The sequence below is a fragment of the Oryctolagus cuniculus genome, chromosome 2 (assembly GCF_051225735.1).
Source record: "Oryctolagus cuniculus isolate XC-2025 breed Fujian yellow rabbit chromosome 2, ASM5122573v1, whole genome shotgun sequence".
NCBI lineage: Eukaryota > Metazoa > Chordata > Mammalia > Lagomorpha > Leporidae > Oryctolagus > Oryctolagus cuniculus.
The window spans coordinates 179998123-180022112 of NC_142868.1; the positions used below are offsets into that span (position 1 = coordinate 179998123).

The following is a 23990-nucleotide window of genomic DNA, read 5'->3' on the forward strand; positions in this document are numbered from 1 at the left end:
TTTAGCCTAGTGGTTAAAACAACTGTATCCCACAATAGAATGCCTGGATTTGATTCCTGGCTCTAATGTCTGACTCCAGCTTCCTGCTAATACGGACACTGAGACACTGGGAGGCAGTAAGCCTTGGTTCCCAGCTTCAAGCTAAGCCAGTCCTTGCTGTTGCAGGCATTTGGGAAGCAAGCCAGCAGATGCGCCCCACCCCACCCCCGTCTCTTTCTCCCGAGCGCGTGCTCTCTCTCTCTCTCTGCCTATCAAGTAAATAAAAAATATGTTTTAAAAAATGTTATGTTTGGAGCCAGCATTGTAGCATAATGGGTTAAGCCACTGCTTGCAACCCTGTCATCCCATATGGGCAGCAGTTCAAGTCCTGGCTGCTCCACTTCTGATCCACAGCTCCCTGCTAACTCACCTAGGAAAGTGGCGAAGATGGCCCAAGTCCTCTGACCCCTTCACCTAACCAGATGAAGTTCCTGACTCCTAGCTTTGGCCTGGACCAGCTGGGGTTGTTTCAGCCATCTGGGGAGTGAATTAGCAGAAGGAAAATCTCTTTCTTTCTACCTTTCCCTTTCTGTCTGTAATTTTGCTTTTCAAAGGAATAAAATAAACCTTTTTAAAAAGATGTTCTGCTCTATCTTCCATATTATGAAGGATAAATAGGATTATAGGAAACAAGTCAAAGTAATATGCTTAAGGGTTTCTTCAAGAATAAACAAAACGTTTCATCTTCATAAATTACCTGTGTCTAAAACTGGTTTTGGTTATGTATCTTACTTTAAATACTGAATTTGCATTTGAAGATGGCCTTAATTTTTCTGTGAATGGGCTGAAATAGGTTAAAAAATTGAAGACATTTATGGACAAAGTGTATATCTATGCACATAAACAAATGTCAGGAGAATCATCAAAATACGGCAGGATTTAGGATGACTTTCACAACTTTCTTCTGATCACGTTTCTGCATTAATTTAGCTTTTATAATGAACATGAATTATCTTACAATTATAAAAATACTTTTAGGCTAACTATATTGCTTTTACATTTGACTGGGGACACTTGGTCACGATGGCCTGGTTTATCTTTTTCTACTACTGCACTTCACTCCTTTTCAGGAGGAAAAAAGGCAGGGTGATTTATTGATGCACAATCTTCCAAGCAAGTATACAAAAGCCTTTACACTGTGATAGTACAAAACTTCACATTTCTAACCTTCTCCAACACAATTTCCTTGTGTCAGAGTTTCAGGGATGGCTTGGCCAGGCAGTTCTGGCCAAAGATCTCCTACAAGGTTGCAGCAGGAAATCAGGTAACCCACGTAGAAGGGAAACACACTCATCCAGAGAGCCACCTCCTCTCCCAAGGCTGAGAAAGTTACTGGCTGCACTAAAACTGTATTTGCAGAACAGCAGCTGTCCTCACACATGGTGACAGCAGAGGTCTAAAAGGCCAACATTTCAAACTGAATAACTGCTAACCAAAAAAATTGTTTTCAGATATTTAAAAATTGCTGACAGTTAAAATGTACCTTCCAATGTGTGTAGTTCTATTTCCTGAAGGCTTCCTGTGTGCTGGGCACTGTGCTGAGTGCTGGGAACACAGCAGTGACAAGAACAGAAAACACATCTTGGCTTTAGGGTGTAAAAGAGGTTTCTGGATAACGAACTATATTTAACTATGTATTTTTTTTACCAAGTTCAAATTACTTCAATACACTGGGAATACCATTTTAAAGTTTAACATGTAGTGGGGGGAAGGAGTTAAAATAATCTGCAGATTTTGCAAGTGGGAATTAACAAGTAGGAATTCTTGATAGCATCACAGGAGGTAGTTTACGTTAGCACTTTATTACAGAAATTACAGCTAACCACTGATACAATAAAATGCCAACCATAATAACCCTCTCATCCTCTCACAACTACAGTCTCTTATTTGATATTTAACCCTATGACTCCCAGTACTATCATTTATCTACTTTTCTAATTGTGGTTTGTTTTCCCAACAAGATAATAATGTTCTTGGTGCCAAAAACTACTTTCATACTCTGAAAAAAAAAAATGCTAGGGTGGAGAGCAAGCATTTAGCCTACCAGTTAAAATGCAAGTTAAGACATCCCACACCTGACTCTGGCTCCTGGATTCCAACTTCCTGCTAAAGCAGCAATGATGGCTCAAGTAATTGGGTTCATGTCACCTATATGCAAGACAGGGACTGATGGTGGCTGGTGGCTGGTGGCTGGTGGCTTAAGCCTGGCCCAGCCCCCAACTGCTGTAAGGCATTTGAGGAGTAAATTAGTGAATGGGAGCTCTATTTCTGTCTTTGTCTCTCTGCCTCTCAAATTAAATAAATATTTAAAGATAGTCCTGGCACAGTACCTATCACAATGCTAAGTACCCAGCCCTGATGAAATTTTAGCATGTGTTAATAATCATGAACTACAATGAAAAACTGCCATTTTATTGAGGATAGCCCTGAAATCCCTAGAATGTCACGGGCATTCAGCTGAAGTGCTGGGATTGCAAACCACGCCCAGGGCGCTCAGGCTTCCTCTCAGTCTCCTGAGACAGATATCTTAAATCTCCCACACCTGGCACTGGGGTCCAAGAGGCAGACACTCCAACAACTACATACTGCAATGATGGCTTGCTGAAGAATGAATGCAGAAACCTTGATTCTCAACCTGAAATATCTTCATGACAAAAACTGCTGAATTTACTGGAAATGGGCTGATGCTCTCATCAGGTGAATGTGATGAGTTGTGGAAGAGCCTCCATTTGGGGAGCTATACATATAACCTGGAACTTAAACTTTTAGTCTCTACCAAGAATAATCCTATTTTCACAATAAATAATAACAGCAGCTAGTACTCGTCAGGCATTTACTATCTGGCAGGCATTATTCTAAGTTCTTCAGTCAGATAAACTAGTAAACTCACAGCAACCTTCAACAAAACAGGTGTCTCCATTTTACAGATGAGCGAACAGGCAGACAGGCAGACAGATGCAATGTAACTTGCTAGTAAATGACAGAGCTGGGATCCAAACTCGGGAGGTCTGGCTCCAAGGCCTATTTTCTTTCTTTCTTTAATTCTTTTCTTTCTTCCTTTCTTTCCTTTCTTTTCTTTCTTTTTGTTGTTGTTTTTTAAGATTTTATTTATTTATTTGAAAGGCAAAGTTACACACAGAGAGAGGTAGACAGAAAAGTCCTCCATTCATTGGTTCACTCTCCAAATGGCCACAAGGCCTGGAGCTGAGCCAGTCCGAAGCCAGGAACCCCCTCAGGGTCTCCCATGTGGGTGCAGGGGCCCAAGCACTTGGGCCATTCTCCATTGCTTTCCCAGGCCATAAGCAGAGAGCTGGATGTGGGATGCCAGCACCACAGGCAAAGGCTTAGCCTACTACTTCACAGCACCAGCCCCAAGGCCTATTTTCTTAAACACTATACTAAATCATCTCTCAATAATTAGAGGGAAGACCATCAAAATTAGTTAAAAATGTGAATTATAATTTTTTCATAAAATGATATTTTATTAACTTAAGTACCTACAATAAGAAGTTAAAAACTGACAAACCAGTGCCAAAAAGAAGTTCAACAACATGTGCTTTAACGAAAAGAAAGTTACTGATCAATAATAAGGACAAGAACTATAGATGCAATAAATCAATGATGTAAAACAAAGAACCAGGCCCTCATAAATTGATTACTTGGGCTCTACAATGTTGACACAATTGATTAATTTAGCAAACTCTTTAAATAAAGAAACTCTAAATAAACAGTGAAAGGTAAATTGGCTTTGATTTTTCTTTACTAGTTATTTCTAGTTACTGATGTTGGACAAATTAAGGTTTCATTATAATAAGGAAAAGTTGGCAATTTCACTACATTTCATTGTATTTTAGTGACAGCCAAGAATTAATCTGCATTAAACCTATATGAAGGTAATCTAACTTTTAAAACATTAACATTTTTAAGATAATGCAAAAATAGAAGAAACTATATTCTCTCTAGCTCAATGTTAAACCTGTTACTTGATTGCCTGGAAAAAACAGTGATGTGGGCCATTTCTATTCTTCAAGACATCTAAAAAGAACAAAATTCATGAACCCAGGGTTCCTTCCCTGAGTCTACGTCAGTTTCCTTTACTCTGCCTATTAATTGACCATTTGGCGTGTTCTGCTACATAGTTTCCTGTTTTCTCGACAGTGACGTATGTGCCTAAACCAACAATATTTAACATCAGCTGAGAAGGAAGTTTACAGCTTTGGCAATCTAAAATAACAGGTGATTGTTAAACTAAAAAGGCTAAGAGACCAATAATTGCCTTTTATATAACTATTAGTCATTAATCACAGTGATTTAGTGTTCATTGATATTCACATTTAAATTTTACAGATTTTATTTTTCTGAATTAAACCTAACATCAGTATCTCCAAAGTAAATCTGTTACAGACTTATCACGGTGTCTATATTGACGTAGCAGTAAAGAAGCTAAAAGACTGATGTGGTATACTAACATCTACCTCCATAATATAAAAAATGGACATTTTATATACAAATGCATTCAAATGTCTGATTCACAGAATCTTACATATTCAGCCTTAGAAGGGAATTAGAGCCCATCTAGTTGCCTAGATCACAACCCATAAGGTCACGTCTTAGACCCTTCCACAAGGAAACACATGAATTAAAATTGGTAACAGAAGGCAATAAAATTGCATTGAGGTTGGTTTTCTTAACACTGTTATCCAGCGCAATGGGACTGTCCTACTTATCACGTGTGAAATTCCTGATATGCCAAGTATATCCTCTATATCTCTAAAGCCTAAAACTGATTTCAAGATCCTACTAGAAAATGACATATTTAATTCTTAGCATAGGATTCTAAAATGTCATTACCAAAATAAGTGACTCATCCTAGAATGTTTTAAAAATTACAAAATTAAAATATTCAAGAAAATGTGTTTGCCAGTTCATGTGGCGTCAACTGTTATTCCCAGCTTATAAGCCATATCACCATTTATAAATGATAAACTTTAACTCTACTTTAGGGAGTATTTTTAAATGTTGGTAGGTGTTCCTATAACAAATATGGAGTTTAAATTACAATATGACTTCTGGAGGAATGACGGGCTCAAATACTATTTTTAACAGCAAGCTAAGAAGGAGAAAGCTCTCTAAGTTTTTCAGATAGACACTCAGTTCACTAATTTTCACCCTTTCTTCCTTCTAATATGTTAACAGAATAAAAGGAGCAGGAGAGCAGGATTTTCTTAAAACATGCAGAATAAGTGACAAAAATATCCATTCAAGTTTTTTTTTTTTTTTTTTTTTTTGGACAAGCAGAGTGGACAGTGAGAGAGACAGAGAGAAAGGTCTTCCTTTTTCCGTTTGTTCACCCCTCAATGGCCGCTGCAGCCAGCGCACAGCGCTGATCCGAAGCCAGGAGCCAGGTGCTTCTCCTGGTCTCCCATGCAGGTGCAGGACCCAAGCACTTGGGCCATCCTCCACTGCACTCCCGGGCCACAGCAGAGAGCTGGACAGGAAGAGGAGCAACCAGGACAGAATCCGGCACCCCGACTGGGACTAGAACCTGGTGTGCCGGCGCCGAGGCTCACTAGGCTAATCCTCTGCCTGCGGCGCTGGCATTCATCTCTGTAAACTAAGCTAAAAGGACCTTCCTTAATCTGATAAACACCATCTACAAAGAACCTATAGCAACATCATACTTAATAATAAAATGCTAAATTTCTCCCTTTGAGATAGGGAACAGCCAAGGACATTAGTTCTCTTTTTGTTTTTAAAGATTTATTTGTTTGTTTGTTTGAAAGGCAGGGTTACAGAGAGGCAAAGGCAGAGGCAGAGAGAGAGAGATCTTTCATCTGCTGGTTCACTCCCCAGATGGCCCCAACAGCCAGAGCTGAGCCGATCTGAAGCCAGGAGTCAAGAGCCTCCTCTAGGTCTCCCATGTGGGTGCAGGGGCCCAAGGACTTGGGCCATCCTCCACTGCTTTCCCAGGCCATAGCAGAGGGCTGATTTGGAAGTGGAGCAGCCGGGACTCGAACCAACGCCTATATGCGATGTCAGGGCTGCAGGCAGCAGCTTTACCCACTATGCCACAGTGCAGGCCCCCAGCCCCAAATTCTTAAAACTTATACTCAACACTGTAGTAGATACAAGAACATGGATAAATAAAGGGTATAAAGACTGAAAAAGAAAAACTAAAAGTATACTTCTTTGCATAAAACATGATTCTGTATGTAGAAAATGTTTTAATTGTCATGTGTATTATTTGGATGAATATGTGAGTTTAGCAAAGTTGACAGACAAAGAACATGTAAAAAAATTAAGTGCAATTCTATAACGCTCAACAATCAGAAAACAATTTTAAAAAGACAACTAACATCAGGGGCTAAAGCTGTGGCTTAGTGGGTAAAGCCTCCACCTGCAGTGCCGCCATTCCATATGGCCACCAGTTCGAATTCTAGCTGCTCCACTTCCAATCCAGCTCTCTGCTATGGCCTGGGAAAGTAGTGGAAAGCGGCCCAAGGCCTTGGGCCCCTGCACCCATGTGGGAGACATGGAGGAAGTTCCTGGCTCCTCGCTTCAGATCGGCATAGCTACAGCCGTTGCAGCCGACTAGGGAGTGAACCAACACATGGAGGACCTCTCTCTCTCTGCCTCTCCTCTCTCTCTGTGTAACTCCAACTTTCAGGTAAATAAATAAATATTTTTTAAAAAGATAAATAACATCAAATGATGAAATACTTCCATATACTGCATCATAAAAGATGTGCAAGATCTCTGTGGAAAGCTATTACTGTATTAAGAAGAAAATAATAAATAAGCAGATTTATTGTGTTCATGGATTACAAGACTTAATGGGAAAAAAGGGTCGGTTTTCCCTGAAGTGACCAGAATCTGAAAAGCAAGTAAGCAGGTACATGTCCTGACTGTTCCACTTCAAACCCAGCTCCCTGCTGATGGCCTGGGAAAGACAGGAGAGGATGGCCCAGGAGCCTGAGCCCCTGCTACCACGTAGGAGACTTGGAGGAAGCTCCTGACTCTGGCCTGGCCCAGCCCTGGCCGTTGCAGCCATATCGGGAGTGAGCCAGTGAGTGAAGATCTTTCTTTTCTCTCCCTCTCTCTAATTCTTTCAAATAAAGAAATAAATCTTAAAAAAAAATAAATGATTCTGAAATAGACATAGAATGCCAAGAGCCAGCAACCAGACTCTCTACAAGAAGAAAAACAGTAGGATTACACAATAGCCTAACAAGAGAAAGCAAGACTAATGTCCATTCCATGGACGAATGGATAAAGAAAATGCGGTATATACATGTGATGGAACATTATAGAGCCCTAAAAAGAAAGATACTTTGGCACACGCAACAACATGCATAAACTTTGAGGACGTTATGCTGCATGAATTGACTCACTCACAAAAGAACAAATACTACATGATCCACCTACATGAGGTACCTAGACGAGTCAAATTCATAGACACAAAAAGTAGAATGGTGGAGTGAGCGTTGTGGAACAGTGAGTTAAGCTGCCACATGTTTTACCTGCAACCCATATTGGAGTGCCTAGTTCAAGTCCCAGCTACTCAACTTCTGATCCAGCTATTGGAAAGAGCAGCGAAAGATGGCCCAAATGTTTGGGCCTCTGCCTCCCTATGTGGGAGACCCAGATGGAGCTCTTGGCTCCTGGCTTCGGCCTGGCCCAGTCCTGGCCATTGTGGCCATCTAGGTAGTGAACCAGCAGACAGAAGATATCTCTCTCTCTCTCCCCCCAACTCTCTCAAATAAAAAGTAAATAAATCTTTAAAAAAAAAAAAATTAAGAGAACAAAAAGAAAAGTCACAGATTAGGAGATGATATTTGCAACACAAACATTTGATAAAGGATTCATATCCAGAATAAAGAAACTTTTTTTTTTTTTTGACAGGTAGAGTTATAGACAGAGACAGAGAGAAAGGTCTTCCTTCCGTTCGTTCACCCCCCCCCAAATGGCTGCCACGGCTGGCGCTGCGCCGATCCGAAGCCAGGAGCCAGGTGCTTCCTCCTGGTCATCCAGGTGGGTGCAGGGCCTAAGCACTTGGGCCATCCTCCACTGCCCTCCCAGGCCACAGCAGAGAGTTGGACTGGAAGAGGAGCAACCGGGAGCAGAACCCGGCACCCATAAGAATGAAGAACTAGGCCGGCGCCGTGGCTCAATAGGCTAATCCTCCGCCTTGCAGTGCCGGCACACCGGGTTCTAGTCCCAATTGGGGTGCCGGATTCTGTCCTAGTTGCCCCTCTTCCAGGCCAGCTCTCTGCTATGGCCCAGGAGTGCAGTGGAAGACAGCCCAAGTCCTAGGGCCCTGCACCCGCATGGGAGACCAGAAGCACCTGGCTCCTGGCTTCGGATCAGCACGATGTGCCGACTGCAGCGCGCCGGCCGTGGCGGCCACTGGAAGGTGAACCAACGGCAAAAAGGAAGACCTTCTCTCTGTCTCTCTCTCACTGTCCACTCTGCCTGTCAAAAAAAAAAAAAGAATGAAGAACTCTTAACAAATCAGTAAGACAAAGGCAACTAAGTTAATATACCTGTAGGTGCACTTTATAGAAGGGCTCCAAATGGCCAATAAACACAAGAAGAATAAGCTTGATCAAATTAGTCATCAAGGAAATCCAATTTAAATCTATGATGAGATAAACAATAAATCCCTCAGGATGGTTAAAATGGAACTAATAATATCAAGTATTGACAAGGATTCAGGGACCTAGTTCAAGTATAAACTGGTACAACCATTTTAGAAGATTGTGCAGTACTTATTAGGGGTGAATATTTGCTTATCTATGACTTAGCAACTTTACTTCTAAAATAACATTCAGTAATATGTGTACACAGGCTCACCAAAGATACATACAAAAACATACACAGCAGCAGAAATTGCTGAAATAAGCCCAAATTGAATAATTAAAATTTAATTTCAAACTGAATATCCAAATGTCTACCAGCTTTAGAACAGAGAAATAAATTGCATTGTAAAGCAATATTAAATATTGCATAGCAATGAAATAAACTATACAACACACAACAATATGGATGAATCTCACAAATACACTACTGAATGAAAGCACAAAGCATTATGCCATTAATTAAAGTTCAAAACCAGAAAAACAGTGTTTTGTGTACCGAGGATAATCTTAGAGAAACAAAATGATTTCTAAACAGGAATGGTGACTAGGACGAGGTACACTGGACAGAGGATGGGGCGGTGAGAGGGGGTGGCTCCTGAAGTGTTGCCAACATTTTATTTCTTTTTTCTTTTTCTTTTTCTTTTTTTTTTTTTTTTTTTTGACAGGCAGAGTGGACAGTGAGAGAGAGAGACAGAGAGAAAGGTCTTCCTTTTGCCGTTGGTTCACCCTCCAATGGCCGCCGCGTCCGGCGCGCTGCGGCCAGCGCACCGCAGCCGGTGCACCGCGCTGATCCGATGGCAGGAGCCAGGAGCCAGGTGCTTTTCCTGGTCTCCCATGGGGTGCAGGGCCCAAGCACCTGGGTCATCCTCCACTGCACTCCCTGGCCACAGCAGAGGGCTGGCCTGGAAGAGGGGCAACCGGGACAGAATCCAGCGCCCTGACCGGGACTAGAACCCGGTGTGCCGGCGCCGCTAGGCGGAGGATTAGCCTAGTGAGCCGCGGCGCCGGCCAACATTTTATTTCTTCACCTAATAGTATTAACACAAACCTTCATGTTTTCATACTTACTAGAATAGAATATATATGGTATACCTGTTTTAACAAGCCCTCCAGATGACTTGATGCACACTTGAATTTGAGAACCAGGGATTTAAATGTGCACCCTGTCTGGATTTAGCAACAGTCACAGTATGGAGTTGGATTTTCTATGATACTGTAATAACACAGCCACCTGCATAGTCAAATTAACATATTCAAGTTAACATTTTCTTTCCAGGGATAGTAAATCATTTTGAATCAACTTGTTTTGATGCTCTTCATTTCTTTTTCTTAGAATTCTGTTTAGGCCAGTGTTGTGGCATAGAAGGTCAAGCCTCCACCTGCAGTGTCAGCATCCCATATGGGCACCAATTTGAGTCCCAGCAGTTCCACTTCCAATCCAGCTACCTGCTAAAGCACCTGGGAAAGCAGCAGAGAATGACCCAGTGCTTGGGCCCCTGCACAGACACAGGGGATCTGGAAGCTCTAGCCTGGCCCAGCCCCAGCCATTGCAGCCATTTGGGAAGTGACCCAGCAGATGAAAGATATCGATCTATCTCTTTCTCTCTCCTTCTCTCTCTGTCTCTCTTTCAAATAAATAAAATAAATCTTAAAATAATAATACTGAGCCGGCGCCGCGGCTCACTAGGCTAATCCTCCACCTAGCGGCGCCAGCACACCGGGTTCTAGTCCCGGTCGGGGCGCTGGATTCTGTCCCGGTTGCCCCTCTTCCAGGCCAGCTCTCTGCTGTGGCCAGGGAGTGCAGTGGAGGATGGCCCAAGTGCTTGGGCCGTGCACCCCATGGGAGTCCAGGAGAAGCACCTGGCTCCTGGCTTCGGATCAGCATGGTGTGGCAATCACAGGTAAATTTTCAACAAACTATTTCACAAAACTCATGAGTGGGACTGAGAAATAGTCTTACAGCACGGTACAGGCATCCAATCTCCTATCTCTCCCATTAGTAGCTACATATTTTTTTCAGATTTGCCAGGTAAGAATACCATAAGTGATATAAATTATGTTTTCAGATATCATTTTTGAGGTATATTTCCAAATGTTTAATCATATATTTCTGTAATTAAACAAATACACATGCATTGAGGGTTCACAGTCAAATAATTTGGGTGTGCTATACTCTGAACATTTGTACCTCCAAAACTTATGTGTTAAAACCCAATTCCCAGGCCGGCGCCGTGGCTCAATAGGCTAATCCTCCACCTTGCGGCGCCGGCACACCGGGTTCTAGTCCCGGTCGGGGCGCCGGATTCTGTCCCGGTTGCCCCTCTTCCAGGCCAGCTCTCTGCTATGGCCAGGGAGTGCAGTGGAGGATGGCCCAGGTGCTTGGGCCCTGCACCCCATGGGAGACCAGGAAAAAGCACCTGGATCCTGGCTCCTGCCATCGGATCAGCGCGGTGCGCCGGCTGCAGCGGCGGCCATTGGAGGGTGAACCAACGGCAAAGGAAGACCTTTCTCTCTGTCTCTCTCTCTCACTGTCCACTCTGCCTGTCAAAAAAAAAAAAAAAAAAAAAAAAACCAATTCCCGGCTGGCGCCGTGGCTCAATAGGCTAATCCTCCACCTAGCGGCACCGGCACACCGGGTTCTAGTCCCGGTCGGGGCACCGGATTCTGTCCCGGTTGCCCCTCTTCCAGGCCAGCTCTCTGCTGTGGCCCGGGAGTGCAGTGGAGGATGGCCCAGGTGCTTGGGCCCTGCACCCCATGGGAGACCAGGAGAAGCACCTGGCTCCTGGCTTCTGATCAGCGTGGTGCGCTGGCCGCAGCGCGCCAGCCGTGGCGGCCACTGGAGGGTGAACCAACGACAAAAGGAAGACCTTTCTCTCTCTCTCTCACTATCCACTCTGCCTGTCAAAAAAAAAAAAATTAAAAAAAAAAAAAAAGAAAGAAAGAAAACCCAATTCCCAATGTGTTGGCATTAAGAGATGGGCTCTGGGGCTGGCGCTGTGGTGTAAGGGGAAAAGGTGCCATCTGAAGTGTCGGCATCCCATGTGGGCGCTGTTTCAAGTCCTGGCTGCTTCACTTCCGATCCAGCTCTCTGCTGTGGCCTGGGACAGCAGGGGAAGATGGCCCAAGTCCTTGGGCACCTGCACCTGTGTGGGAAACCCAGAGGAAGCTCCTGGCTCCTGGCTTCGGATCAGCACAGCTCTGGCCGTTGCAGTCATTTGGGGAGTGAATGAGCAGATGGAGGACCTCTCTCTCTCTCTCTCTTCCTCTCCTTCTCTCTCTGCGTAACTCCAACTTTCGGGTAAATAAATAAATATTTTAAAAAAAATAGAGGTGGGGCTTTGGGAGCTGACTAGGTCAGGAGGGCAGATCCCTTGAGGATGCCAACTGTGCCCTTATAAATGAGGCCTGATTAAGGCTGGCGCTGTGGCATAGTGGGTAAAGCCACCATCTACAGTGCTTGCATCCCATATTGGCACCAGTCCGAGTCCCGGCTGCTCCACCTCTGATCCAGCTCTCTGCAGTGGCCTGGGAAAGCAGTGGAGCAGTGGAAGATGGCCTAAGCACTTGGGCCCCTGCACCCGTGTGGAAAACCCAGAAGAAGCTCCTGGCTCCTGGTTTTGGATCGGCTCAGCTCCAGCCGTTGTGGCCAACTGGGAAGTGAACCAGCGGGTGGAAGACCTTTCTCTCTCTCTGCCTCTCCTTCTCTCTCTGTGTAACTCTGACTTTCAAGTAAATAAATAAATCTTAAAAAAAAAATTCTAAAAAGAAAAACCAATGAGGCCTGACGGAGCTTGTTTACCCCTCTGTCCTTCTACCACAGGAGGACACACAGAAGGTGCCGTCTTCAGGGAACAGGCCTCTACCAGACACTGAATTCAGACTCCACAGCCTCCAAAACAGTGCGTGTTATTATTTATTAACTACCCAGTGTAAGATGTTTTCTTATAGCAGCCCAAATGGACTAAGACAAGGTAAATAATCAGAAAAATTTGGAGAGAGGTCAGCATTGTGGCACAGCAGTTTGCCAACATCTTGTGTAGGAAAACTGGTAAGATGAGTCCAGGTTCATGTCCTCGTGTCAATTACAATGTATGACACAACAGCGAGACTAGAAGTGAAGTTTTATTTAAGTAAGCAGAAGAAAGACTGAACAAACACGGAGGGACTAATAGGTGTCTAGAGATATTTGTATGTCCTTAACAAATTAGCTCCAGGGAACAAAGGTAGTGGCTATGCATAAGTAACTGTGAAGGCCAGGGGCAGTCCTACTAGAGTTTTTATTGAAACCTAGATCTTGTCATGAGTGGTAAGTATTTGTTACAAGGGCCTCCAACCTGATTTGTTTAGTGCATACATGCTGGCAAGGAGCTGTGGGATGGCGTTAGTCTGGACTGCTTTTAGTCCCAAACTCCCTCAGTCTCACACAGGCGTGCCTGGTTTGAGTCCCAGCTCTTCAGCTTCCAATATACTTTCCTGGTAATGCACCAGGGAGGCAACAGAAAATGGCCCAAGTACTTGGTTCCTGCCACCCACGTAAGGGCCTGGCCCAGTCCTTGCTGTTGGGAGTAAATCAGCAGATGGGTGATCTCTCTCTCTCTCTCCCTCCCTCCCTCTCCCTTTTTCTCTCTTTTTCTCTGTGTATGTGTGTGTGTGTGTGTCCCCAACCCCACACTGTCACTCTGCCTTTCAAATAAATAAATAAACTTTTTTAAAAGTTTGGAGATGACTTGCAGTAAGAGTTACAGAAAAGCCTCTCTGTTCTCAAGAAACTTGCAATGTAATCAGAAGACAAAAATCAAATCAATCCTTAGAGACAAACAACACCCAGTTTAAATAGCAATTCAAACAATAGATGCAAGTCACAAAGCAATTAACATGATAAATTGCCAAATCAGTAATTAAAGAATATAAGCACAATTGGAGTTGAGAAAGCAGAGAAACCACTTTTAGCTGGGGCAATCAAGGAAGGTTCATGGAACATGACCGGTCTCTAAGAATGAGTTGAATCTGGTTAAGTGAAGGAAGAGAAATATTTACTGACATTTGCCTCAAGTAGGGACAAAACCTAACAGATAGACACTCTTGTTAGATCGAAAGCTCTACAAAAGGAATACAGTGTTTTAAACCTGGAGTCCCTTAGTGTGAAGCAGTGCATCTGCTGGCACACAGAGGCTCGTGACAACTGTTTCACGGACAGCAACAGGTGACAAGGTGGCTGCAGAGGCTAAGTACACTCCCAGATCACGAAGAGTCAAACAGATCCCACAAACGCCTGGATTCACTGCCACTGCAACTGGGAGGACATTAGTAGTTCTCCCTCAAGCTAGTAAGTGTTACAATGTAGAAGCCGACATACACACTATTTTTAGACACTTATGTAAAATGTCACTTGATAAAGGCAACTTTTATACTAAACATTTTTTTCAATAAAAATATTCCTACAACCTTTTTAGGCCACCAGTTTCATCTCTTAAGCCAAGACATGTCCAAACTGGATGTAGTCCATATTTCCTAAACTCTGGTGGCTTTATATTCTAACATTTGCACACTATTTAAATCCCATCTAAGTTCCTGAGCCAAACAGGGAAAGCCTGGAGAGTATTAATCTTGACGTGCTCCCATAGCTCAGATTCACAAGGGAAGGAATAGCCAAGCTTTGATCTCTCCCCTTATTAGCTTTCAGGCATATATTCTATTTGTGTTGGCATCTCTATGGTGTCTCACACTTACTGGTGCCCAATAGAGGCTTTTTCTCAAAAAAAAAAAAAGTGAAGTGAAAATGGATAGTAAAAAGGCAGAGTAAGGAAAAAAACAGATGGAAAACTGACAGGAAGAAGAAAAAATACACAAGAAAAGTAGAGTGAGAATTGTAATAGGAAACCAATGACAAAGTGGATAGAAAAATGAAGAGAGAATGGAAGAGTAAGGGGGAGGGGCTGGTGCCATGGCTCACTTAGTTAATCCTCCGACTGTGGCGACAGCATCCCATGTGGGTGTCAGTTCTAGTGCCAGTTGCTCCTCTTCCAGTCCAGCTCTTTGCTGTGGCCCGGAAGCGTGGTGGAGGATGGCCTAAGTGCTTGGGCCCCTGCACCCGCATGGAAGACCAGGAGGAAGCACCTGGCTCCTGGCTTCGGATCCGCACAGCACCGGCCATGGCAGCCATTTGGGGGGTGAATTAACGGAAAGAAGACCTTACTTTACTCTCTGTCCCTCTCTCTCACTGTCTATAACTCTACCTGCCAAATAAATAAATTTTAAAAAAAAAGAGTAAGGGGGAAAGGAGAAGGAAGAATTAATAGATTCTGAAGTGCCACCAAAGGATTCCCTTTCCTGTTAGTGAAAAGTGCTTTCTAACGATGGAAGAAAAAAGTACTCGAAATCTTTGAATTCTTATATTTAAATAATTATGAAAAGACTCAGCAGCTGCTTCATGAGCATATCTGGAACCAGAGGGTAACCAGATAAGTATGATCCACTTATTTTTGGTTAAGTAATTTTGGAAGATTTTTTCTTAGATTCTTTTTCTTAGATGTCTTAGATTGCCGCTGATATACTACTCTTATACACTATGAATTTTAGACTAGTGCAAATAATCTCTCTCTTCCTTGGGATAATAGATTTGTTACCAGGATCCATCAACTTGAAACATATAAAATATTTATAACACGGCATGGCACACAGTGAGAGCATGTATTGTTATGAGCTTTGAAAAAGACTAATGGCAAAACAAAAAACGAGAAGGAGGAGGACAGACTATCTGAAACACTATCTTCATTAGACCCTTAATTTCACTTGGGCAAAAATTTTCAGAATAAAAATAATTCAACTGACTTCCTCACTGTGCTAGTTCCCTTTTTCATTCTATAGACAAAAATTCTCCCAGGAGGTCCAAACATAAAGAGACTGAATCAGCCACTAAAATAATTTTCCAACATCCTCAAGCAAATCTAATGGAGCCCACCTTGCCCTTCTTGTCCTTCATGTCACACAGCAGGACATGCACAGGGAAACAAAGAGAAGAGAATCAACACGGGACATCTAAGTGCTCAGCAGAGCAAGACTGGAAGGAGCTGCTAAAGAGAAAGAAGAGGGAGGAAGCATCAGTCCAGGCCAGAGACTTTTAAACTTTTCAACACACATTAAGAAACTTCTGTATCAATACTTCCTATCACCATCAATACAGATTACACACTGAGTAACATGTAATACATCCATATTTGTGTATGTGTGTACATATGCACAAACAAATCAAAAGTTTTATGAAATACTTAGCACTAGGGGCCAGGACAATGGCATACAATTTTAAGCTTCCGCCTGCAGTGCCAGCATCCCATATGGGCGCCAGTTCAAGTCCCAGCTACTCCACTTCAGGTCCAGCTCCCTGCTTACATACCTGGTAAGGCAGCGGAAAAGGGCCCAAGCAAGTACTTGGGCCCCTGCACTCAAGTGGGAGACCTGGAAGAAGCTCCAGGCTCTTGGCTTCAGATTAGCCCAGCTCTGGCCACTGAAGCCATTTGGTGAGTGAGCCAGTGGATGGAAGACCTCTTTCTCTTTCCTCTCTAGGTGAAGACAGGAGCCAGAAGCTTCCTCCAGTCTCCCATGGGGGTGCAGGGCCCAAGGAATTGGGTCATCTTCCACTGCTTTCTCAGGTCATAGCAAAGAGCTGGATCAGAAGTGGAGTAGCTAAGACTCGAACCGGTGCCAATATGGGATGTCAGCACTGCAGGCGTTGGCTTTACCTGCTACACCACAGCACCAGCCCCTAAATAAATCTTTAAAAAAAAAAAAAAATCTCTATTACATGAAACACCTGATTTTTCATTCAATTCAATTTCATTTTTAAAAAATACTTATTTATTGGCCGGCGCCGCGGCTCACTAGGCTAATCCTCTGCCTTGCAGCGCCGGCACACCGGATTCTAGTCCCAGTCGGGGCGCCGGATTCTGTCCCGGTTGCCCCTCTTCCAGGCCAGCTCTCTGCTGTGGCCAGGGAATGCAGTGGAGGATGGCCCAAGTGCTTGGGCCCTGCACCCCATGGGAGACCAGGATAAGTACCTGGCTCCTGCCATCGGATCAGCGCGGTGTGCCGGCCGCGGCGGCCATTGGCGGGTGAACCAATGGCAAAGGAAGACCTTTCTCTCTCTCTCACTGTCCACTCTGCCTGTCAAAAAAAATAAATAAATAAATAAATAAAATTTAAAAAAAAAGAAAAAGAAAAAAAATACTATTTATTTATTTGAAAGGCAGAGTTACAGAGAGGCAGAGGCAGACAGAGAGAAAGAGAGGTCTCCCATCTTCTGGTTCACTCCCCAAACGGCTGCAACATCCCGAACTGGGCAGATCTGAAGCCAGGAGCCAGAAGCTTCTTCCCAAGGACTTGGGTCATCTTCTTGGAGAGCTGGATTGGAAGAGGAGCAGCTGGGACTTGAACTGGCACCCATATGGGATGCCGGCACAGCAGGCGGCATCTTTACCTACTACACCACTGGACCCTCTATTTCATTTTTTAATGTGAATCAACACTCATTAAAATGATTTCATAACAAAGGGTCACAAGCTGGCAATGGTTTATAACCGAAAGCTCTATCCAGAGTAACCTCAGAGAATGCAGCTTCCAGGAAAATGAAGGTGACAGTACTCTATTCCATGGTGGTTAAAACCATTCCTTGGGGGCCGGCACTGTGGTGCAGTGGGTTAAACCCTGGCCTGAAGCACCAGCATCCCATATGGGTGCCGGTTCCAGTCCCAGCTGCTCCTCCTATCCAGCTCTCTGCTATGGTCTGGGAAAGCAGTAGAAGATGGCCCAAGTTCCACCAGTGCAGCGGGAGCTCTGCCAATCCAAAGCTGGGAGCCAGGAGCTTCTTCCGGGTCTCCCACGAGGATGCAGGGAACCAAGGAATCGGGCCATCTTCCACTGCTTTCTCAGGCCATAGCAGACAGTTGGATCGGAAGTGGAGCAGACAAGACTTGAACAAACACTTGTAAGGGATGCCAGCACTACAGGTGGTGGCTTTACCTGCTATGCCACAGCGCCGGCACCTACCTAAATTGTTTTATAGTAAACTTGGAGCTCAGAAAGGTGAAGTCACCATTCCCTTGCTATTTTCATAAGATTGGAAGCTCTCAAGGAGTTGGTCAGGAACTTTGACCTTGCTAGAGATAACTTTTGGGGAAAGCAAGCATTTTGTACCCTAAATTTCCACTGAGGCCAACCTGACTGCCTATTAACCCGTCTGACTCCTCACAAAAGGACACAAATCACACAATATAGGCCAGGGCTATGTGTTAGCTGAGGTGTTTTCACATGAAAGATTAATTATGTTTTTTTCTTTTTAAATATTTTAAGTTTTTTTTTATTTGAAAGACTTACATACAGGGGTGGGGGAGGGAGAGAAACATCTTCCATCTGCTGTTTCATTCCCTAAATGACTGCAATGGCCAGGGCTATGTCAGGCCAAAGGCAGAGACCTGGAACTCCACCAGGTCTCCCACATGGGTGGCAGGAGCCCCAGCACTTGGGCCATCTTCCGTTGCTTTCCCAGGTGCATCAGTAAGGAGCTGGATAGGAAGTGGAGCAGCAGGGACTTGAAGCAGCGCCCATATGGAATGCCAGCATCACTCATGGCAGCTTTACCTGCTACACCACAACACTGGCCCCCAATTAAGTTTCTTCTATATTGTGCGAACAGGTAGAAGTGCCAGGAGAAAGCTTCAGGATACCATAGCAAAGCACTAACAGCATTGGCTGACCAGTGAGCTGCCCTGGGACTCACGGAGCTTCCCCGTGACTGGATACTCAGGCACAGCCTGGGTGGATAGTCACTTGGCAGGGAAGCATTCCAAGGGGTTCATGTATCATACGGTGGTCATTAGTGTAATGACTTCCAATCCTGAAACTATGTAACTCTAGAGTACATTAAGACAATATTATACTTTAAAATAACTTCTAAAGTCAACGCTGCACTAAAATGAGTCACTAAAATGATTTCATTAAGTTTTTAAAAAGAAATGTATTCTACCATGAACCACAGAAAATAGAAAGACAAACAATATTTTTCTGTTAACAAGAAACAATGCAACAAAAATTGACTTAATGTGCCTATCACAGTTGTTAAAAATCTTCATCAGGGCAGGCATTTCCCATAGTGGTTAAGACACTGCTTAGGACACCCACATCACATGTGCCTAGATTTGAGCCCTGGCTCTGATCCAGATTCCAGCTTCCTACTAATGTATAGTCTGGGAAGCAGTAGGTGACTCTCAAGTGTTTGGGTCCCTGACACCCATGTAGAAGACCCAGATTGAGTTCCTGCCTCCCAGGTTCGACCTGGCTCAGCCCCCAGATATGTAGGCATTTGAGGAAAGAACCAGCAAATAGGAAACCTCTCTCTCTCTCTCTTACTCTCTCTAATATGAATTAGGAACGTAGGAATTACTTATCACAAATGTACTACTGTATCACCTCTGAGACAGAATTCTAAAAAATGTCGAGCTCCTGGACTGCAAAAGTGCAGAGACCTTTCTAGAACAGTGTTCCTGAAAGTGGAGTCAATAGACTAGTTCTTACATAAACTCTAATCCATAATGAGGAAGGTACAGAAATTGGGAGTAAGAATTTTATACCTTTTATAGTAATATGTAAAATTAATACTGAATCTAAGGAATGTAATAATGAAAGTCAAGACATATTTCATGTCTTTTTCATTTCACTTTATTGATACTTTACAAATTATCACTTGGTGACTGTAAACTGTTTAAAATTCTGGTCTTTCATTAAAGACAGTGTGAGAAATACTTCTCCAATGATTCTTTAGAAACTGAAGTCCTTGGATATGAAGATAAACTGCTTTACTTTGATGTCCTTCAATCTCCCTATCCATCTTGGTTTTCCCACAACAGTAACAAATGCTACTAATTTATTTCTTTCCAATCATTCCTTTGATATTCCTACTAAGTTGACAACAATATCAATATAGTTCAGTGCTTCAAATATATCATCAGGTCATCTGTCTGACCACTCAGAACTCATAATGCTACTTTATTTGCGACCAGCTATAGCTCCAACATATTCTTGGATTCATTCCTTGTAAGAGGATATTAACTAACTAGACAATCCAGTTTGAAGGAGCCACACAGTCTTACAACATGACTGCTGGCACAGTCCGTGGCAGTCATTAATACTTTTAAGAAATTTTAAAGATGCTATAGCTCAACTTTAAATCCCAGGCCTCCAAAGTAACGACCTGTTAGATCCTGAGCTTAGCTTAAAGACCTATCATCTTTTCAAATCTGCCAGTCTACCTAAACTTCCAAATCCCCCACTTGAACTATATTGGTTCCCAGAATTCTTTTCCGACTTACACATTCTCCTAGTTTCTTACATAGACGTGTACAAAGATAGATGTAATAAATACATTTATAAAAACTTTCCAATGACAAGTCCAAAAGATATTTTTACTACATAAAGTATGATTAACACTATTTGAAGGAAAAATTAAATACACATGCTGTGCTGTAAGAAATTATTTCACAATGCCAATAATTATGTCATCTTTTAGTTAAGATCTGCAAAGTCATTCAAGCTTCCAACTCTTGAATAACTTGAATAATAGGAAAATCAAAAAAAGAACAAATGAGTCTCAGAATTAGGTCAAAAAGCAAATCAATGACAGATTTAAAATAACCGCATATATTTAATTTCTGTCCCATTTCTAACAATGAAATGTATTTGCTCCTCATAGTCTTTAATTTGTAGACATTTACATAATCTTGTCAAATTATCTGTTATTCTGAGATCTAACTCATTTGTAGTAAAGTATTGTCTAGAAAACAAGTTATTCTATAACTACCTTATCTGGCTTGCTTCTTATACTGAGTTCTCTTATCTGTAAGTTTCAGTCTTAGTCTCCTCTAACAAATTCTGATCTGAATTCTACTCAGTAATTTTTAAGTGTTTATAATTTTTAAGTGTTTATAATATCCAAAGATCTTTCCTAAACATAGATGGCTAGGAAACCCATTCTACAGTTTGCTACAGTAATAAGTAATCCCTTTCATAGACAATGTTTCCTTTAAAATAATAGGATGTTTGGCAAAGAAGACCTGGGATCCAGTCCAGGCCCCCACTATTTATCAGCTAAGTAACCCTGAATTGAGTTGCATAACTTTTCTGAAACCTGTCCTTGTGTTCAGAAAAAAAATTAAAGGGGGGATTATAAAAAAACTTTCCTTACAGATCTACTGAGGAAAAAAAACAGGCTATAAAAAAGCTTTATACTATTCACAAATGCTAAGTACTCTTATGGTTTATTTCTTTATAGAAAAATATAAATAATAGTCACTAAGTCTATTTACAGCTGTGACTCTACTGTTGCCCTTGGTCAGCATCCACTACCCAATTCACAGTGAAATCAATTTTATATTCTTTCCAGCAATGTTATTAAAAGTTTTAAAATTATATAATTATATACTCACAAAGTCATGATGATATACCTACACTGGGAAGAGCATAAAGTAACAAAGATGCTTTCCTTTGAATTTTTTTTTAAAGATTTATTCACAGAGAGAGAAGGAGAGGCAGAGAGAGAGGTCTTCCATGCACTGGTTCATTCCCTAATTGGCCACAATGGCCAGAGCTGTGCCAAATCCGAAGCCAGAAGCCGGAGCTTCTTCTGGGTCTCCCACATGGGTACAGGGGCCCAAGGACTTGGGCCATCTTCTACTGTTTTCCCAGACTATAGCAAAGAGCTGGATCGGAAGAGGAGCAACCAGGACTTGAACTGGAGCCCATATGGGATGCCGGCACTGCAGGTGGCAGCTTTACCCACTACGCCACAGAGCCAGCCCCTCCTTTGAGTTTCATTACTCCTCTGGTCCATTTTTATCTTTGACTGCTAAGTCTATATTTCCTCCTAATGTCAAATCAAATTTCTGGGGGCCTACAGCAGAAACTGGTTTTAAGCAATATTCATACTATTTTTTTTCTACAGGAAAAATTTTCATTGTAAAAAATTCTAATACTAGAAAAATTAAAGTACTACCAATTATTCCTTTAATATTCATATTCCTTTCCTCGCCCAAGTTAACCACAGTATAAGATTGTTAAAAATCCTTTTGGGGTGGGCCTTTGGTTTGGCCATTAATTTGCAACCTGGGATGCCTGCATCGCATATCAGAGTGCCTGGGTTTGGGTCCTGGCTCTACCTCTTGATTTCAGCTTCCTACTAATGCGTTTCCTGGGAACACAGCAGGTGATGGCTCAAATACTTGGGTCCCTGCCACCTACATGGGTGACTTGGACTGAGTTTTGAGCTCCTAGCTTCAGCATGGCCTAGCCCCAATTTCTATGGGTATTTGAGGAATGAATCAGCAGATTAGAGTTTTCTGTCTGATTCGCCATGTGTGTGTTGGCAGGGGTCAGGGGATTGCATGTATCTGCCTTTCAAATAAATTAAATATTTTTACAAGATTCATCCAAATCTCAGTTCATTTAGATGCTGGATACACATACATATATAAAAGAGGACATTTTTCCCACAAATACAATCATATACCTGTTATTCTTCATACTACACACTTGTCATTCAATTCTGGTCAATACGACTCCAGCATGAAACTTGGGAAACCCAGACAATACTTACAAGTGCTGGGCCAATGAGCTTACTCCATTCATGATTTCTGAAAGTCTCAACAAATATTTACTAAATGCCAAATTTGTGTACAGTTTTGAATAAACCAGGCATGTTGCTTGCCCTCAGGGAGCTAAAAGAATGCCAGAAGGCAGATTGTGAAATAAATACACTCTTGGCCAGCACCGCGGCTCACTAGGCTAATCCTCCACCTTGCGGCGCCGGCACACCGGGTTCTAGTCCCAGTCGGGGCACCGGATTCTGTCCCGGTTGCCCCTCTTCCTGTCCAGCTCTCTGCTGTGGCCAGGGAGTGCAGTGGAGGATGGCCCAAGTGCTTGGGCCCTGCACCCGCATGGGAGACCAGGAGAAGCACCTGGTTCCTGCCATCGGATCAGCGCGGTGCGCCGGCCACGGCAGCCATTGAAGGGTGAACCAACGGCAAAGGAAGACCTTTCTCTCTGTCTCTCTCTCACTGTCCACTCCACCTGTCAAAAATAAATAAATAAATAAGTAAAAAAATTATTAAAAAAAAAAAGAAAGAAATACACTCACCCCTCCTTATCCACAGGTGTATTCCAAAACCCCCAGTGGATGCCGAAACCACAGACAGTACTGAACCCTACACAGTATTTTTTCCTACACAGTTATATACATATCTATGATAAAGTTAGCTTATAAATTAGTTCTAAGATGAACAATAATAATAAAACAATTATAACCATATATTATAATAAAAGTCCTAGGAACGGAATCTCTTAAAGACAAGTATTAACATTTCAGACTGTAGTTAAGCACAGTTACTGAAACCACAGAAAGTGAAATTATGGATGAAAGGGGACTACTATATAAAGATGACATGTGATTGCATCTCTCAAAGCATGTGGATTACAATTATAACATTATTAATGATAATGACAATAGCTATTATTTTATCATTGTCCTCACTGCTGAAATGCAGCCATGTGAGTGAACCAATGTGTATGCATCACTACTACCATAATCATAACATATTATTCATATTCTATGGGTCACTAATTCTCCATCAAAAGGCTCTTACTCTGGGAGAAGAGGGTGCTTTAGTAGATGGCTCTCCTCGTCCTAGGAGTGGGATGCTAGATCTCAGTGCATCCTTCTGTTTGTAGCAAGGAGAAAGTGCAAAGAGAGGGGCAGCTAGAGGAGTGATTTTAGCTTCTCAGACATCAAGCTGACTGAATGAACAGTATAAAAACACCTTGAACTTTCTCAAAGAGAAAATTCTGTCTACCAAAGGACACCACCAACACAGTAAGAAAGTAACCCGTGGAGTGGGAGAAGATATTTTTAAATCATATATCGAACTAAGAGATTGACATTCAGAATCTAGAAAGAAATCCTGTACTTCAAAAACCAAAACAAAAATTATAAATGGACACAGGATTTGAATATAGTTCTCCAAAAAAGATAAACAAATCGCCAATAAGCAAATGAAGAAATATTCAAGTCACTATTCAACAGAGGAAACCAAAATCACTATGAGATAGTCACTATGAGGATGGAAATTATTGCACACACACAAATAGCAAACAAAACACAGAAAATAACAACTGTTGGTGTTGGTGAGAATGCATAGAAATTAGAACCCTTATGCATTGTTGGTGAGAATGTAAAAAGGTACAACACTGTAGAAAAACAATTTGACTAATCCT

The 23990-nt window shown here is 42.5% G+C and overlaps 1 protein-coding gene across 9 annotated transcripts in view; it reads right to left on the reverse strand.

The window, feature by feature from the left end:
* The window catches only part of BABAM2 (BRISC and BRCA1 A complex member 2), a 488359-nt gene that overhangs the window by 439395 nt on the left and 24974 nt on the right, over positions 1 to 23990 (reverse strand). Inside the window, exon 1 of one of the 9 annotated variants that reach the window (XM_089326622.1) lies at positions 410 to 453. The exons of the other annotated variants lie outside the window; for them this stretch is intronic. The gene's annotated coding sequence lies outside the window, so the exon portion shown is untranslated. Of the gene's footprint in view, positions 1 to 409; positions 454 to 23990 lie in introns of those variants that run through there. 9 annotated transcript variants of the gene reach the window in all.